Below are 18,576 nucleotides of genomic sequence, written 5' to 3' on the forward strand. Positions count from 1 at the left end.
TTTTGTGCTCAGATAACCACACATACCTGTAAAGGCACTCCTCCTTAAAAATACACATTGCACCCTGAGATAACTCAAATGAAATATGAGGCAAGGAAAGTGAAGGTGGGGTTACTGAGGGAGAAGGAACAGACAAGGGAGGGACTCCAGGGAAATTTTTTCATCTTTTTATTACTCACACACATATACAACCCACTCTGTTGCTGAATGACATTCTATTTTTCAAGCAGGTAACCCGCAGGTTAGACATATACAAATACAGGTTATTATTATTTGAGCTGCAGTATAGTCTGGAATGGACTTGCACCCTAGTGTGCTGAATGGATTACAAACAGATTTTTTTAAAAAAAGTTTCTGTCCCAGAAGACCTTCACAGTCCTGTAAAATTACAGAAAGGTCAAATCTTGATGGTAAATTGAACCCAACTCTTTTCTGGTTTTAAGACACTCAGAGTGTTTTATATTACACCCTTGGGTTCTCTGTAGTTTCTTTCAGTCACAAAAGCATTTGGCAATCACATTATAAACAGTTCAGAAAAATTCAAAATGCGGGAGCATAAATTACTTCAGACACTCTCAACCTTTAGAGAGAGAAGCAAAAAGAGGGGAGAGAGAGGTAACGTGAATGTGAAATGGGGGACATATAAAAAAGAGTAACAACATTTTACTGCCAAACTTTTGTCAGGCATCCAAGTAAGAAGGGAAGCATCAAAGGGAATTTCCCAGGAAGTCCAGCCTCCAAGAAATCAATTAGCAGCCATGAAACGGATGGAAATCATCATCTTAGGTAGAATTTGCCACCTTACCTATAGGTGCAAGAAATAGGTCCAAGATGGGTTGGGGTGTTGCATATAAGCCCATTTTTTCCTTACTCCTGGTGAATGGGACACCCTCAGCTTGTCAGCTCTGTATGCTCTCCATGCAATATGTTCCTGAGAGTTGCACAGGGGAAGGCAGAGAAAGTTCTCAAAAATAAGACTGGGATGCAGAGGCAGAGATAATGAAAAGGATTTTCTTCCAAGAAAACAAAAAAAATGTCCAAAAGGCAGAAGCAACAATTTCTGCCAGTCCCATGCCCCAGGATTGCATTGATAGGGAAGTAATCTCTTCATTTTTTTCAGATATGTGCCTGAACATTCAGATTCTCTATGTTTTTGATACAGCCGAGATCAAGCTATTGAAATTCCACCAGCTTTCATATTCATCCTCCATGAAACTGATTTTATTATCCCTATTTTGTATTTAAAAAGCAGTCTCACTAAGGAGTCCCTCTTGAATCAGGAGTCCCATTTTGGGAGAAATTGCAAAAATGTTCACTGAGAGAAGAATTTTCACCCCAAATAGGCAGACAAATGAAGAATAATTGCTCCCACAGGCAGCGAGGGATGAAGAATCGACTTCTATTGGAAAAAAGAGTTTTGGAAAAACATGGCTCTTAGTGAGTTATACTTTTCCCATTCCAGCTCCATAACCAAACCAACAAAGCACGTCTTTTTTTTTTTTTTTTTTTTTTTTTTATTAAGCAGACAAGTAAGCAAGCCAGCCCCTTTTAACCACACTTCCTTCTAGATAAATCCTCACCTAGAAGTTTTCACCTCGTTCTATCCCCCAAACCATTTTCCTACATCACATCCCTGAGCAATGAGAAGTCTGAAAAATCATAGTATCATGGAGTGGTTTGGATTGGAAGAGATCTTAAAGATCATCTAATTTCAACCCCCTGCTATGGACACATTCTTGCCTTATGCCCTTTTTCTTCATTGATCTTATATCATCAAAGTACATTTCTCAAAGGAATGTCTAACACTATGTTTTGTATCTCTTAAACAAAAGTGAAATATCCTTACAGTAATATTACTGTAACTCCACTACAATGGAGTTACAAGTGAGGTCCACCACTAACACAGAGGAAGGAAAGATGTATGAAAGTTGCACTATCTTGGCTACTTTTGGTATCTGAATGCTCAAGATGCTGCCAGAGGTGATCTAATTCACATATGTTAGTGAAACAGAGATAGTAATAATATTCCAAAACAAGTCCCAAGCCCAGAAAAGTAAGGCAAACCAACATCTGTGACAATGAACTGGAGTCCCTCTCCTGTGGTGCTGGACAAGGTGGGAGCAGCAGTTAATTACCAGTACTTTTTTGCATCATAGGAAGAAGGCCTTCAGAATAGGATTACGAAAGAAGGATAAATTTTTTTAAAAACTGTAAACTAGAACATAAAGACATGGCATAACAATGTGTTGCTAAACCATTCAAAATGCTTGATTTGCACACAAACAGCAAATCTGAGATTAGCAAACTTCCCCTGGATTTGTTACGGAGATCAAAGACTCAGAAGTTCAAACACAGGGCTTTGAAAAACAAGTTGGTGGATGTGGTTGCATGGCATACTGAATTCAGGCCAGAAGCCTCAACCTTGGCCCACCTGACCTGCAGGTACAGACACTTTCTCTTAAACTGTGGTGGTGGTATCAGGTCCTCTGGTTGCAAACAGCAGAGGCAGAGTACACACACACACACACACACGGAGTAGATGTTTGGACAATAATTTACAAGTGACAGATGAGTGTCACTTGTGCAGTTAGAAAGGCACTTTGTGATTACTACACTTGCTGCTTTAGGCACTTCACATGACAGAGCACTGGCTGAGTTAGGAGAAGCAGCAATTACTCAGCCAGCAGTGGGAAAAGTGGCAAGGAAAGGAAAGAGCAGTGCAACTACTTTACTAAGAGCTTGGGCAGGGCACTTTGGGATTACACTATGCTGGCCTTTTCAAGGACTAGTGACAACTCCTAGTGTCACCAGCTTTCCTAACAGCAGTAGGACAACACGTCACCAATATTTGCACAGTTATAGAGCAGGTTAGGCCTGGCCATGGGCTTAACAGTCAGTACCAATCTATACAAATATCATGCACCTGATTACTTCAGCAGTCAGCTGATAATTTCTTAAATGGGACCCCAGCAGTGAGGTCAGATTGGCAATAAGGATGCTCAAACAAAACTGCTGCCAAGTTTAAGGTCTTGCTTCCCATCTCTTCTCCCCTGCTCCTTTCATCCACTATCCCACAGCCAGCCCTGTGACTCATCTCGTTTCCTTGTACTGGGTCTGTCTATCTTTGCTGGGTGAGTTTCCGAACAGGTCCGGGGAACAAAGCATTTCAAGGAGTGCCTGGGCAGGCAGTAGATTTGGCCCAAGGTACTGAACAGAACTGTGTGACCAGGACAACGAGGGAAGATGAAGGAAAAAAGTACAATAACATCCCCTCTCAGTGGCTGTGGGAAGCTGTTAGATCAGTTCAAGGCTTATTTCTTTCACACCTTCAAATACACTTCCATTACAATGTAAAGATGTGACTTGTCACAGTGTGCTGACCCTGTTTGAGGGCTCCAGAGCAGATAATGCCCATGCACAGGTGACAGGGTTTTAAGCAGGTGGAAAAAGGTCAGGGGAGGGCTAGTAATCCATGTGTCTGGGCATGAATTTAACATGCAGTATAAAGAAAGGTACCCTAACTTTACCAGGGACCAGAGATATGTGGAGAGCTAATGGGATAAATTCACACTCAGATGTACAGCTGACTGATCAAGAAGTGCAGGAAAGAGATGAAAGTATAAGGGGAAATAGCAAAGAGAATAACATTACAAAAGCATACATAAATGCACACAGAGGAGTAAAGTGAAAAGAACATCTGAAAACCAACCTTCATGTACCATGAAGCTTTTACCATCAAAATAAACTTTCGGGTGCTAATGCCCTGCCCTTCTTCTCCTTTTTCTCATGCCAGCATAAGCTAACACATAGCTATTAGAGTGTGTCCAAAGGAGAGCAATGAAGATGGTGAAAGACTTTGAGGGAAAGCTGTATGCGGAGCAGCTGGGGTCACTTGGTCTGTTCAGCCTGGAGAAGAGGAGACTGAGGGGAGACTTCATCACAGTCTACAACTTCCTTGTGAGAAGAGGAAGAGGGGCAGGCACTGATCTCTGTGGTGGCCAGAGACAAGACCCAAGGGAATGGCCTGAAGTTGTGTCAGGGGAGGTTTGGGGTGGATATCGAAAAAGGCTCTTCACGCAGTAGGTGGTTGGGTGCTGGAACAGGCTCCTCAGGAAAGTGGTCACAACACCAAGCCCGAGAGAGTTCAAGAAGTGTTTGGATGATACTCTCAGGCATATGGTGTGAATCTTGGGGATGGTCCTATGCAGGGCTAGGAGATAGACTCGATCATTGTGGGACCCTTCCAACTCAGCATATTCTGAGATTCTCTGAAATAAGCAGAAAACTGATGACCTCCAGAACCTCATCATCTTCTACTTACCTACATGTCAATAACTGAATCCCTTTAAGGCCACAGAGACTTGAAATAAGCAAAGCTAGAGAAACAAAAAAAGAAAAAAGTGTGCAAATATAAAAGGCTAACATTTAGCTGGTTTTGTGAAGCGTCTTAAATAAGTACATTTTATAAGACTTACTGGATTTTTTAATTACTAGAATTAAAGGAAGTATTGTTCTTGCAAGGGGTACTTTGAGAGACAAGCAGTGTCTGAACCACTGGCCTGGAACCATGGACTGAAGGACACCATCTCCCTTCATGTATAACACAACTTCATCATCTGGATTCTGATGGAAGCTCATTTACAGAGTGGCAGCTTTGATGTTGTAATTACAACATTAACAGGTAGTAAGCTGTTAAAAAGAGGAATTAAAATGAATGTGTCTGATACTCAAGAATTATTTCTCAGATGAAATACAAGGGAGAAATATTCATGTTTCAGTAATTACGGTAACATTCTATGAATAGTTTCCCTCAGTATATTACTAACATTCTGAATCCAAAACAGCCTTATGTGGCTGATGACAGCAAAGCTGAACATGGTCTTTGCCTAAGCAATAATGGTTCTTTCACATACTTGGCACTTCTGAAAGGAAGATGAATTCTGGCAACCAGATCTGTTTTCCTTAACAGATGTTTCAAAATATGGTAATGAGGTGTGGGTTTCCTAGGCTGTCAGCTGGAATTCACTAAGCAGGAAATAGAATAAAATGGATCTGACTCAATTAGTCTTTTGACTTTAAACCTTTAAAGACTACATTAGATTTTATATTAATTTTACAAAACACTGCTTGCAATAAATTATGTAATAGTACATGCACCTCTGCTAATACAAATTACTCTCAACCTTTCCTCCACTAATTCATAACTGTGTGTGACAGATATCATGTCTATTTGAAGAGTTTCAGAGTGACTCTGGCATCCAGAACACTACCACATCCCTCAAATAAAAAAATAAAATTAAAAAAATTCAGAAGAAACATATTTTTGTGACATGTTCAGTCAAACTACAGTTTGAAAAATGCAACACATTTTTAGATAGTAAACAAAATTCATACTGAACTCTAATCTTAAGTAATTTCTTAAACACAGCTTTATCTTTATACTGATGAAAGCTGTACTAATGAAGGACCAGTTAGAATTACATGTCTAGCAGAGAGATGAAAGAGAATGACTCTCTTAATTAAAAGTTGAATCACGTTTAAATTTTCCACTTACAGTAGTTGCCAAACTCTGCTTTCCTGCATTTTTCTAGAATAACTCTCATGTACATCTCAGTACAAAGGAGCAAACTGTATCATGACAGTGGATATATTACGTTCGCATACCTACAACATAAACAGTTGAGAAACACAAAAGAACCTTCAACTTCCAGCATTATTACCCATGTAAATGATGAATTTGTGTGCCAGATGTTATATGTCAGACATCATTAAGATTGGTCTTTGGTTAGCAGTCAAAAAACCCTACACTGAATCCTGACAACGCAGAAAGAAAAGCACTAGTCATTTTCAACCAATGTGCCTTGTTAGAAAGCCAATAATGCTGGTAGCTGTATCAATAACTGTAACTGGCAGAACTCACAGCTTTCCCAGTTATTAGGGCTACCTGCCAATTCTTCTTACAAAGCCCAGAAGAGAAGGGAAAATAAACAACTGGGTTGTCATTTTCTGACAGTCTGCAGCTCGATTTCCCCCACACAATCACATCACCCAATTTCAGACACAACCGTTCAGATATTTCCATGAATGAAGTTAAAGAAAACTCCATGGGTCTGCAATTTCAGGCAATTCAGGTGATTGTTCCCTGAGAAATTGTAGCATCTCATACACTGGAAGAGTAAGGTGCAATTTGCAAGATTGGTGGGTAAGGTTTTGTATCAGAAATATGCTCCTTATTCTTATGCAAATCCTCCCAAAGTTGGGCAAACTACGAAAATGTGAACTACTGCTATGAAAATGCTTACGTACTTCTAGGAGGTTTCTCAGAGCTAGGTAAAATGCCTGAACCTCTTGCTCTTGCTAAGAAAGCTCCATTCTTTCCCTGTCCCTGTGTACGACTGAAGACTGAACTTACCACCTGATGTATCCACCTGAGCACTGTAGGACTCATTGCTCCACCAGGGGGAGAGAGGGACAAACCTCCTTCACCCCCTTGAGCTGAAGTAGTACAGGACAGTGTAATGGAGGACATTGAGCCTACCTCTTCTTCACCATCACTTAGCACACAGAAGCTTCTGGACTTAAATATGAGGAAAGAACAAATTCAACATTGTTAGAGGTTTATTTGGGTCTCATTGTAAAAGTTACTTGTGCTGTTCACCACGACCTCTTGGGTACTTTTTTTAAATGTTCTTAAGAGCAGCTGGAGGGTGTTCTTCATTACCTCTAGAGTTTATTGTGAAGATAAATCCATTGAGGACTTTGAAGTCACCAGATGGAAACTACATAAATAAGTAAACCAGCAACTTCTAATAGACATATTAGTTCTACAGTGAACATGACTCCAGAGGAGTTTATTTATAAAATAAAAAGAAATATGTTGCTTTTATTTTGCTTTTTTAATTTACTATATAAAAGCAAGTGTATGTGCACATGTATACCTACAGACAGATGAGGATAACCTATATCAAAAATTTAATTATAATAAAAATCAAAACTTTGATGTCAATCTGGTAGTTTCCCTCAGTCTTCCATTAAATAATTCCTTCCACTCCCTACAGAGTCAGAGTTGCCCTTATAAAGGAGAATTTGAAAGACAATGGCAAAACAGGTTTGTTTTTTCTCTCTGCTGCTTGTAGAAAAGACAGTAAAATGCAGTTTCATTATCAACATAGCCATTTTCTGCTGAGACATACTTGTATTGACCTGGAAGAAGCAAGTAGTCAAGCTTATGTCTTAAGTTTGATGTGTACAATAAATAATGGTTAACTGTAAAATATAACTGATATATGCCTCATAAGCAGGTCTTTATTTTCTTGAGTGCTTTAAAACTTATCCTATTGCTAATGGCAGAGCTTATCTATACTAAGTTGTTTTTACACTAGTTTTTGCCAAATGTTCATACCTAGCAGCCATTCTCTTTTTCAGACTATGTTAAATTGTTAATCCCTCCCAGTTTTGGACAGATAATTTTCTACACACTAGCTGGAAAGCAGGTACAAGACACGATCCACGTTCATCAAAGCAGAGCTTCATGAGGCTGAAACACCACACATTTCAATTCCATCACATATAGCAGTGGTCTTTCTGAGGCAAGAAAAGTTCTTAGCAAAAGTGTCTCATATTTCTGTAGATATAAAAGTACCCTTTTTGGACTTCACAGTCCACCATTTCCTACAATCACTGCAAAATTTATGTTGAGTAGAACTGCAAAGCCTTCCTGAAGAAACCAGAAGCAAACTGGGTTTTTGTCACCTCCTTAAACAAACTAACAAAACTTGTTCACTAACAAAATTTGTCTACACTACACTATTACCTAGTGTTAAAGAAAACAGCAAAATAAAAGTAAAGCCTCTGGATTTGAGCACTTTCCATAGTTGCCATCACAAGACACAGGACTTGCTTAAGCTCCGAAATCAAGAAATGCTTTACACATTAATGGTTTACACTATTTTTTGCTATTCCCATCCATATTTTACACATTCATCAACAATTTTGCTTCAGCAGCAGCTAAAAGTTCATGAAAACACTGGAATGAGCTGACACTGTGGTTCAAAGGCATTCCTTTTTACAGGTGTTTTACTACATTTTGGATGTTTCACTTACACTGGTGTGCTTCCCTCCTCAGCATTATGAGGCTTGCAGTCTAAACATTTATGTTCGCATCCACTCACCTCTGTCTTTCCCAGCCACACTCTTTCCTTGATCATTTTACCAATAAGTCATTCAAAAACTGAAGTTTCTTGCATTGGATGGGCTGTGATATTTGAAAGACTACTGCCAGATTGCTCCACGCTGATGTAGGTATCACAGAGCAGCCTCCTAATGCCTGGCTGAGTGCAAAGTGGTAATTAAATCCAGCTTATTTAGAAAAAGCTTTTGATTACCATCACTAGCACCAGATCAGAAATTCAATTTTGTTGATTAATGCACAAGGAATCATAAAAGTCTCACTACCTTGGACCTGATTTTAGAGAAAAGATCTGTCTTCCTCTGCCTGTCTTTAGCCTTTCTTCACATTGTCACTGGTTCCTGCTGTGCAAAGCAACACTCTTCATTTCTCTGTATCCCAAAGGTTGTCAAAGAGATGTAGTTCTTGTCATTCTTTCTGAAAGTGAGATATGATTCCTGTATTAGAACACTACCATTGCACAACTAAAAGTCCTGGCTTGTGCTCTGAAAACACCTGCCAGAGGCAGTGCCATTATTGAAAATTTTCAGATAACTGCCAGGGACCATTCCAGTGCCAGAATTTCCATTCTATCACACAAATTTGGGGATGGCCATAGCAGTCAGCATCTGGTCTGCAGGGCTGTCTACTCATTGCCTTTATTTCATAATACAGCACTACCTTTCCCATTTTCCTAAGGAAGGATGAACCTCCTGACTCCATCCTCTACCATGTTGCTAAAAATTCACACCCTTCTCCCAGGTGAATTTTGATTTTCTCACAGTTCTCAGGAACACGTCTCACTTCCTTTTGTTCAGTGCTAAGTATGATGTATTGCTTGTCTTGAATACAGTGCCATGCAAGTGCACACCCCCAGACCTTAATACCACAAGGCAAACAAGCATAATTCTCAGATTCACATACTTTTTGTTTCCTTTAACAAACAAACAGACACCATCCCTATGCCACAGATGAATTTGGTAAAAGATTTAACCATAGCAGCATGGTTGGTGTGGAGACATCTCCTGGCATCATCCCAAAATCTGATGTTTAAGACACGATTTTAAATTACTTATTTTGTTGTTCACATTCGCAATTCTGTTAAAGACTACCTTGTATGTGATCATAAATATTAAACAGAGTTCAGTCAGGGCATTAATTTCTGATTTCATCTGTGGATTGTAACAACCAACTTTTCATACAGAAAGAATAGGGTTCACAGGCACATATTTAAGTTGCTGCTTTATTCCTCACACTAGTATGCAGAACAGAAAGAGAATTGAAAGCTCAGTTTCATGTAGTAGGCACTTCAGGCCAAGAGGAAACTCAGGTACAAAGAGAAATGAAAGCAAACTTACAGTCTTTCTTTAAGCTTATGGTTCTTGACTGTTCCCAATAAGAACTGACTGAGGTATGATCCACCCGTGATTTTCAATTATAAGCTGCTTCATGTTTTTTTTAAAAAATCAAGTAAACATTTAGAATTTCAAATTATTTGACTCAAAAATAAACTAAAAAAATCACAAATATGCTGCCAACGCTTTTTAACAGTGCATTAAATAACATAACTAACATCTTACATATGCTTTTATTAACTTATCATCTTCCCAGTGCAACAGGGTGCCCAGTTCAGAAACAGATTTTCCTCTCCTTAGATTAAAATATGAAAAGCAAAAAAGACAATATTTATTCATTAGAAAAAGTAGTCTCAAAGACATGTTTCCATATCTGGTAGCGAGTATAAGATTGTGATCATTCTCAGTTCCTAAGAAAGATCAACCAAGAACTGTTTTCTCCCAAATTCTGTTTCATCCAGCTGCACTTTACCCGTATCTTAGAACAATGTTACTCAACCAGTGACTAAAAAGACGTTGGAAACTGGTCCAATAAGTAATCAAAAGAGCCTTCTGGTTTTAATCAAAGATTTAAAAACATGGCATGCACATTCCCACTCATTACTAGTAAACAAACAAACAGGGAAAAAATAATGTAAGGGAACTTACACAGCCTTTTTTTCTGTCTAGTTGTAAATTAAATATGGCAACTAATATGCTGTCCATCTGTTGTTTTCAAAAATATTTGTGTGGCTCTTGGATATGTTTCTGATAGGGCAAGTTATCCACTTCAATTTAAAAGGAGTGAGAAATCGCATCACAAAGGAACAGTACTTTTGAGACAGGTTCTTGCCCTAGGATTGAGCTTACCAATTGCCTCCAGGGGATCACTACAAGAGAAAATTACTGTAATTTTGGATTTGATTTCAAATTCTCAGGAAAGTTATAGAAAGCAGAGACAGTTTTAATTTGCACTTGGCATATCTTGCATCATTGAGGAATTGTGTTAAAGCCTCATGTTCTATTTATCGATTTCCAAGAGTTCAGATTTTTGTGCTAGTCTAAATTGCAATATTGAATTACATATCAAATTGCTACAAACTAGCCAAAAGAGGATATCACCTAATCAGATCACTTGGAAATAATTTTTTTTTGTGATACTACACAAAAGAGAAACTAACTCCTAAAGAGAGTTCTCTTAATTAGATTTATTCTGCAGATTCATTTTCTTAAGTTGAAGTGATACATAAATGGGTAGCAAAAATTAAAACTGAAGTTTTCAGATATGAATAAATTTGTAATAAACTTATGGTTGCCCAGCACCTACTTAAACACCCTCAATTCACAAATTGCCTGTATCCTTAAAACTTTCGTTAATTAGAAGGGCCCAGAAAACTTCTCATTGCTCAGTCTATTATTCTCCAGTCTGCTACTGTGTTTCTTGGTAGAGATGCTTCCCTGAATCCTCCGGAAGGAAAAGTAACCATAAGAAAAGCAAATTTCATTGCTTCCTGCCAGGAATGGCATGGTAGTAGGATTGTTCAGAAATTGAGAAGTTATTATCAGGGCTTGAACTAAAAGGGAAGAAAAGGAGAGCTGGGTTTGATCAGAGCAGCAGAGGAGCTGCAAGTCTTCACTAGGTTCTTCTAGTGGTAGAAGTGCCTATCAACTGACCAACATGTTACATGTTCAGTCAGTCATGCCTACCAGGCTGCTGGTGTTGCACTACAGAAGAACTTTCATTGTCCTTTCCAACTCCAGGTCCATGAACACCATGTCAATCAGAGAATACAAATCACTGTCCTAAATATAATTGACCAATTCCACAATTCTTGTTCTCTGAAGTACTCTTATTGACCTCATTATTGCATTTAGGCCTTTTTCATCATACGCAAGCAATGAAAACAGTATAAATTTAGCTGAGATGAAAGGGGAAAAATTCTGTGAGATAAAGTGACTGGACTTCTGTCCAGTACAGGAATTTATTAATAAGCAACAAGCTGAATGTATTACTTCTATACCTTTGAAAGATATATAAACACATACATGCTGATAAAACATAAAACCCCTACTCTGTAATCTTAATTCAGTTTTCAGTTCATAACAAATTTTATTCTTCAACAGTATAGCTTATTTTTGGAACATCTACATATGTAGACTCAAATATGAGAAAATAATACATTTTGAATATGTACATTCAGTGAGAAAGTCAGGAGTGACAATGCTCTCAGTAAGAAGGAGTCACAGTCATTACACTGTGAATGTATCTGTCATCCTGACATCTAGCTTTGCTTAATTACTTATATAATATCTTTATGGGACAGTTTAGAAACATCCCATTTCATCCAAACTGACATTTTCTCAGAGTGAGCCAGTGTTGTTATTATTATCTGAGAAATATAATAAAAAGGCAGCATGAGAAGCATTGATTCACATATAATCATTGTGTTATAGTTTCATTACATCTCATGCTCTGTTAATTCAAGTGACTGGGATTCTGGTCTAACCCTCTTAATATATTTAAGAGTAAGAAGAGGCATATTCTGAAGCTCTACCCAAACAGCTGCATTTTGATTTGACCTAACCAGTAATCAGCAACAACACACAGTTTTGAGATAAAAGCCAACACCCCACCATTTTAATTGAAAGAAGAGCTGGAATATCTTGTTTCAGAAACACCAAGGCATTGCCCGAACCTGGAGGCAAAGGTGCAAATAGGTGAGAAAGGAAAATAACATCATCAAAATACCTCCAAGTTTCAAAACTCTCTGATCTGAAATGCATATGAAGTTTCATGTATATCGTCATGATAAGGTAGTCTAAACCATTTTAGCTTACTTATGCCTAATAGAAAACTGAGACCTGGGGATTAGTATTTTCCAAATATGCAGTTAAAATGCTCTACAAACTTAACTGGAATCTAAGTTTCAGAGCTGAGTAAGAAATGTTTCACAATGTGTCTTTGCCCAATAGCATATTTACAAGCTGTTTCAGTTTGCAAGCCTGAGTGCATAGCTTATGAGAAGAAAAAAAGATTACAGTTTTAGAGTGAAGGCAAGTTACTCTATGTTTATTTCTTTTACTTACACGAGACTAAATCCATCTACTCACCTAGGAAATATGAAATGTTTACTCTTGTGTGTAAGAAAACCAGAAAGTTTTGAGGTTTCCACTGCACTTCACAACCTTTGTACAATGAATCCCAAGGGAAAAGCTGGGGCAGTTTGCAAAATCCTCAACAGCAAAGATGCCATCACTGAAGCTTATCATGCTCCTGGCATGAGGAATCCCTTAACAGTCTACACATACCTCCTCTGCAATGAGAATCTCACCACGGCTGCTGCTGTGTAACTCAAAGGAACTGCAGGAGGACACTTCTGTCAGCCCATTCCTCTGCATGGGAATAGCTTTAGTGAAAATGATGGGAAATCAAGTATTGGAGTGTACAACATTAAGCTTTGCAGTCAGTGGCACAGAGCATTGAAGAGCAATACTGGTGAGGAGTAAGGGAGAGAAAGCAGGTGACATTTGCTTTATGTTTTCACTAAAATTAACCATAAACCCCCCAGCTATTAAACTCCACAGAGAAATGAATAGCTTTATGAGGCATCAGTAACAGTTGAGACTTTAAGGCAGGAAAGATATTAACTGACCTCCTGGGTAATATTTCTGGCATTACTTTTGCTCATTCTAGAGGTCCAGTGAATATCAAGGAAACATTTAAAGCTCCGTGATTTTCTTCCAGTTTTATACTGTCCCTTTTACTTTCATAAAGTTATCAGCTACCACTGTGCAGAGCTTGAAGGAGGACTCTCAGGACACTACCGGTACCATCTTCTAACTATCCAGAAAATCAGTGGTGTGGGATGTCAGAACACGCTAAAGAAACTGGAACTGAGCTAGCAGTGAAGTATGCTAAAGACGTTATTTTCTAATGATGATGCAATCATTTGCTTCAACAATTAACAAAAGGTCATTACCTTAGATACAAGAGCAGATGTTAAATTACCTGTGACGTATACAAAGATACTGCTATTTTCTATTTAAAGCTATATTCTCCACTTTTAAGCCTGTCACTGTGGAATTTGCTTTGACCAATTCAGCAAAGGACTTCAGTGAAAACAGTAATAGTTAATAGTGGGGAACTGGCATATGACTGGAAGCAAAGCCTGAAAGCCCACTAATTGTTAATCAAAGTCTGCTAGAGCACACTCTGAAACAGAGCTACCATCTGCCATGCTTAAGGACAAGAGCAAGAAAGCAGAAGCTATTTTTTTAAAAAAATATTTCCCACCACACACACAGGCAGGAGAGATAGGGGAAGGAAATGAAACATGATGAAGTGCTGACACAACACAACCAAAGACCCGGCACAGTGATGAATGCCTTCAAGCCTGCAAAACAACAGAATGTAACCTTTGGGCTTTGTTTCCCATCCGGCTCTTTGAGGAAGCTACAGGGCAAAACACGTGTGTTGAGGGAGTGCAGTGTCTGCACAGCACCTCAGAGAATTCCTGATTCCCTGGTCCATAGATCTTGAGGAGTCTAGCACTGTAAAATTGATTTCTCATTGCTGTTTTAATTCTGCTACTTGTCTTCTTTCTACTGAACTCTAAAAAATTGTGAGTATGTTTAACTGCAACAGCTCTGAAGACCTTTGTGAGAGAATGAAGGTAAATGATAAAGTCATTGAAAAGATCAGACATGAAAAATATCTTCTGCAAAACTAACTGACAGTTTGAGACAATGAACATTATTTAAGATAAAAAGGATGCAGGATCAGATATAGTATAATTTAAAAGTCTTTCTGTGACAACAGTTCTAGTATTACAAAAATATGAAGAATAATGAATGATCCTACTCAATGACACCCTTGAGAGAAAGGAATGCCTAGACACATGAAGACACTTGTTATTTCCTTTCTGTATTTACCTCTTACTTCCTTCTTGTCTTGGTGTGGGTCATAGGGCTGACACTGACCACTAAAGAATATCAGAGTACAAGAACGGCTGAACTGCCAGGGCCTTTCTGACAATGCTACATATCCCATCCAAATCAACACTTGAGCCTAAGGATGTTTTTTCAATTATATGTGTTTAAGAGAGTTATATGCTTCTTTTTTTTCACTCTCTTTAGGTTTCTGGTTCTACACATCTAAGATACAGATAAAATTATACCTTTCTGTCCTGACAAAAAGCTGTAAAATGTAGGCATGCTTTCATAACTATCAGAATTCTGTAAAATTGCACTGGGATGCTGTTACATGCAAAAATAGGTAGGGGCCATATAAGAGCAAAAGGGTGTTGAAAAAATGAAGCTACTAGATGATATAGTTCTGTCAGACAGAAACAGAACTGTATTCTGCCTTTAATATCAGCCTACAAAAATTACAGAATAAAAAGATAAGACTAAAGCTACATGTACTTCTTATTGTGTACTCATATGTATATATGACATAGATAAAGGACCATACTACCAAAAGCCTGTCCGTCTTTCTGACTTTATTAGTGATCTGATGGAAGACACTAACCCTGTTTGGACACCTTGCGTTACTTATCTGTGCCACAAGTACACTGCTGACTTGCTGGAAGAAAACACAAGGTGCTTAAAACCCAGTTTAGCAGCCACTCCAAATTCAAATATTTATGTATGTTGAACAGTTTAAAATATTTTGTTGTGTAGTTTCTAAGCTTACTTCAAAGTTGGGGATTAAAAAAATAATAGATAAAGATCATGAATGTATTCATTCATACAGGAAGGCCACACACGTCCTGTGGTCAGAGACAGAAAACATCTCTGATGTCTTGTCACTGCCCAGCCACTTTGATGAGAGCAGCACGTGGTGACAAGGAGTATTATTGAAGTCCTGTAACTGTTGAGCAGTTCAGAGGAGAGATCAGAAGAACCTGTAGAACAAATGCAGATAACTTACCCCTAGCACTCTGTTTTGCTATCTTGCTTTAATCTAACTGTTCTTTGCTGCAAAAATACCTGAGACAGTGAGCCTTAGGCTGCTACACAAACATGAATCCACTGCAGGGACAGTCCCAGCGGACAAAGTGCTACACCGCACACAGCACATGCTCCCTTTTGCCTCATATAGGTATCAGAAAGGACATGGGAAGAAAAAGTTCATTAATATGAGGGTGGAGAAAGGGTACAGAACAAATATTAACAGTTAAATGCTTGTTTAACAGCTCCAAATGAATCAGCTTCTGAGGTTTAGGGACACGGTGGTGAAGTAGGACCATGGCAACATAGATACTTGAATCAGCAGCCTTTCCCCTTCTGTACATGTACAGAGACACATAGCGTCTTCCAGCTGCAACTTCTGCAAGAGCAACAAGCATCAGCTCCGTTATTCTGCTTGCAGAACCTGCAAGCGGCTAACAATCAAATGGAAAAATAGAATGAATTACAAATATTAATGTAAAAAAATTTATTTAAGAATCTCCAATGATAGCGGGTGGTGAGGGATGAAGAAAAAGATATGTAACACATCAGCATTCTCATCCCTTCTCTGTGCTTGCATTGCAGTACCTTTAAAATTAATTTTAAATTAAAAATTCCCAGTCATATGGGAAGGGAGTCATATAATAAGGGAGTTTCAGCTACATACCGTGGCTGGGAAACTGAGTATAAAGACAGTAAGACCCACTCAAGTCTCTTAAAACAGAAAGGATATTTGAAGGTGCTCTAATCGCTTTTTTGTTTCATTATTTGTGAGGCCATCTGCAGTCAGTTGGTTCACCCAAGCCTGGTCACAGCCAAAAGCCCTTTTTTTGTCGTTGTTGTTTCTGCTGCTTCTGAGATGGAACCTGACTCTTAAAAATGTTATGAAATGCCCTACTCACTCACAGCTGCACCTTCTTTTTCCCAGTAGCTGTAGGATTGTTTGATGTTAATGTGATCAAGTTCTGTAGGAGGTAGCTTGTTAACACCCTTATAAAAATCATCTCGTGTACAGGCAATTCATATTGATGGCTTGACAACAAAACTAGCATACTTACACATTTCTTGCAGTTGTTGCAATTTTTCCAGGCCTTTTTTCATTTAAATATCTCTCAATAGCAGGAAGTCATGCTGAATAAAATATCTGAGAAATGTATGTTAGAGGCGTATTAAAGTACAACCAGAGTACATTTTTCTAAATCAAGAATCTAAGATCTTCCACCATTTAGTCCCACATCTTCCACATATGTCCAGCCATGAACAGTCTCAGTGCCCCACATCTCATTAGGTTAGCCTTGAGTGTTCAGTTTGTAGGAAGAAAAGCTGTCATTCCCCAGAGAGTGGAAGGATTCCTGAGTATCTGTTTCCATCTTCTTCATGAGAAGTCACTCCTTGAAAGACATGGGAAGAAGGGCAAATATTGGACCATAACAGCCACCACAGCTAATTCACTTCTAGTGTTCTGAGATCAACATATTCCAAGTTATTGTAGCTATCATGGCTTATCTCAAAGTGGCATTTATGACCATCAACCTGCAGTTGAGGATCTCATTTGTATCATCAGCTCCAAACAGGACAGTAATTTAGCCAAACACAAGCTGGTTAAACACAAAATTGAAAGTTTTAAATGTAGCTTTGAACCTCCAAAGTGCAGTAAGACCGTATTTTCACACTTTCCCCTGTTATCATGAAGACTATTAAGTTTCTTTTTTGGCTTCTCCCAAGAACTATAGATTTAAGGAAAAACTACAACTATGTGTCTTGCAGTAAAGTTTCCAGAATGAATAGCACGGTATGGTACCATTTGATCACAAAAAGTTTGGATATGAAGGACGAACAAGGCATGCTGTGTGACTGCGGCTATACAAATAGACAACACTCTGCAGAAAACTTGTTCAATGTTCTAAGCAGTCTATCAGAGCTATGGTTAAGCAGATATGCTGAACTAAAGGAAAAATAGCAGTAACACTTCATCTATGTAAGTGTACAGCACTTTCAAGCCTAAGTATGATGGCTATTTTCTGAAGAGCCATAGCATTTCCACAGCCTCTAGAGAGGATCTCATATCTGACTGGACATGCAATTTTTTCAGGCTCAATAAAACCATATGCCAGCTTAGGTAAGGCTTTCTATACAGATTTCCATTTTTATTATTGTTATGTATTTTTCTGACAGGCTTTTGAATACTTCATCAAGTATCACTCTGTAATCTTTCCTTAACATCTGAAAGTTGATGTTTCAGACACGACATAGAAAAATTAACTGTGCTACTGTCTAAGACATTATTTTGGCCTAAGGAAAATTATACCAGGCAAGAGATCAGAACAGATGATGACATTTCTTTCCCAAAATCTTCTAGATGCATTTACAAAATCTAAGGCTGAAGAACTAACACAAAATGTCAGATCTAATTTAGAAAGTTCAGCATCTAAAAAGTTATTTTTACCATTTCTCAGGTTTTCTGTAGCTCAGCTGCATTCAGATGGAATGGTCTTTGCTAATGCTATCTCCTACAATTGATCACCATTTTACATTTAAACTATTAATAACAAATAACAAAGCAGGACCTTCTGCTTGATTTACTAGATCAGCAACTTCAGATATGTCCTTGCAATAAAGCATGTGCAGAAGCAGCTTGTCTTTCCAAAATGCATTCAGACGCCTTGCTTGTGTCAGTGGTGGTAAAATAAGACATAAGAGTAGAGAATTTACACAACCTACCATTTGTTTTCTCCAGATGAAGTATACATATATACATCCTTTTCATGTCTACTTTAGAATAAATGAAGTTCTACCAATCCATGGAAAATTATTCCACAAGGTATAAGTTTTTGAATTCTCTGACTTTCTTCCTGAGTTCCTTTCACCCACAACCACAACCAACTATTTTTTAAGTTTGAAGCCATATTCTGACAAATTTGCACCAAGAAACAGCTGGGGACAAAATTCATGAATGTATTTTATGTCCTTATATTCCTTTATTCATGTAGCTCACGCTTCAGAAATTGCCTTCAGTTAAACTAGCAAGCACCTTGGGTGGAACTAAGATTCTGCATCTCATAAATAAAAAAAAAAAAGTAAGATTCTGGTTCCATAGCTGCATTTATGTATCTTTCCTCCCTG

General features: G+C 38.3%; 1 protein-coding gene across 16 annotated transcripts in view; it reads right to left on the reverse strand.

Moving 5' to 3' along the window:
* Positions 1-18,576, reverse strand: part of LOC113947352 (poly(rC)-binding protein 3-like) — a 462,347-nt gene that overhangs the window by 226,205 nt on the left and 217,566 nt on the right. For 2 of the 16 annotated variants that reach the window (XM_027643807.1, XM_027643804.1), the window contains one exon: positions 8,455-8,605. The exons of the other annotated variants lie outside the window; for them this stretch is intronic. The gene's annotated coding sequence lies outside the window, so the exon portion shown is untranslated. The remainder of the gene's footprint in view (positions 1-8,454; positions 8,606-18,576) is intronic. 16 annotated transcript variants of the gene reach the window in all.

The sequence above is a fragment of the Corapipo altera genome, unplaced genomic scaffold (genome assembly GCF_003945725.1).
Source record: "Corapipo altera isolate COAL_440 unplaced genomic scaffold, ASM394572v1 24b, whole genome shotgun sequence".
Taxonomy (NCBI): Eukaryota; Metazoa; Chordata; class Aves; order Passeriformes; family Pipridae; genus Corapipo; species Corapipo altera.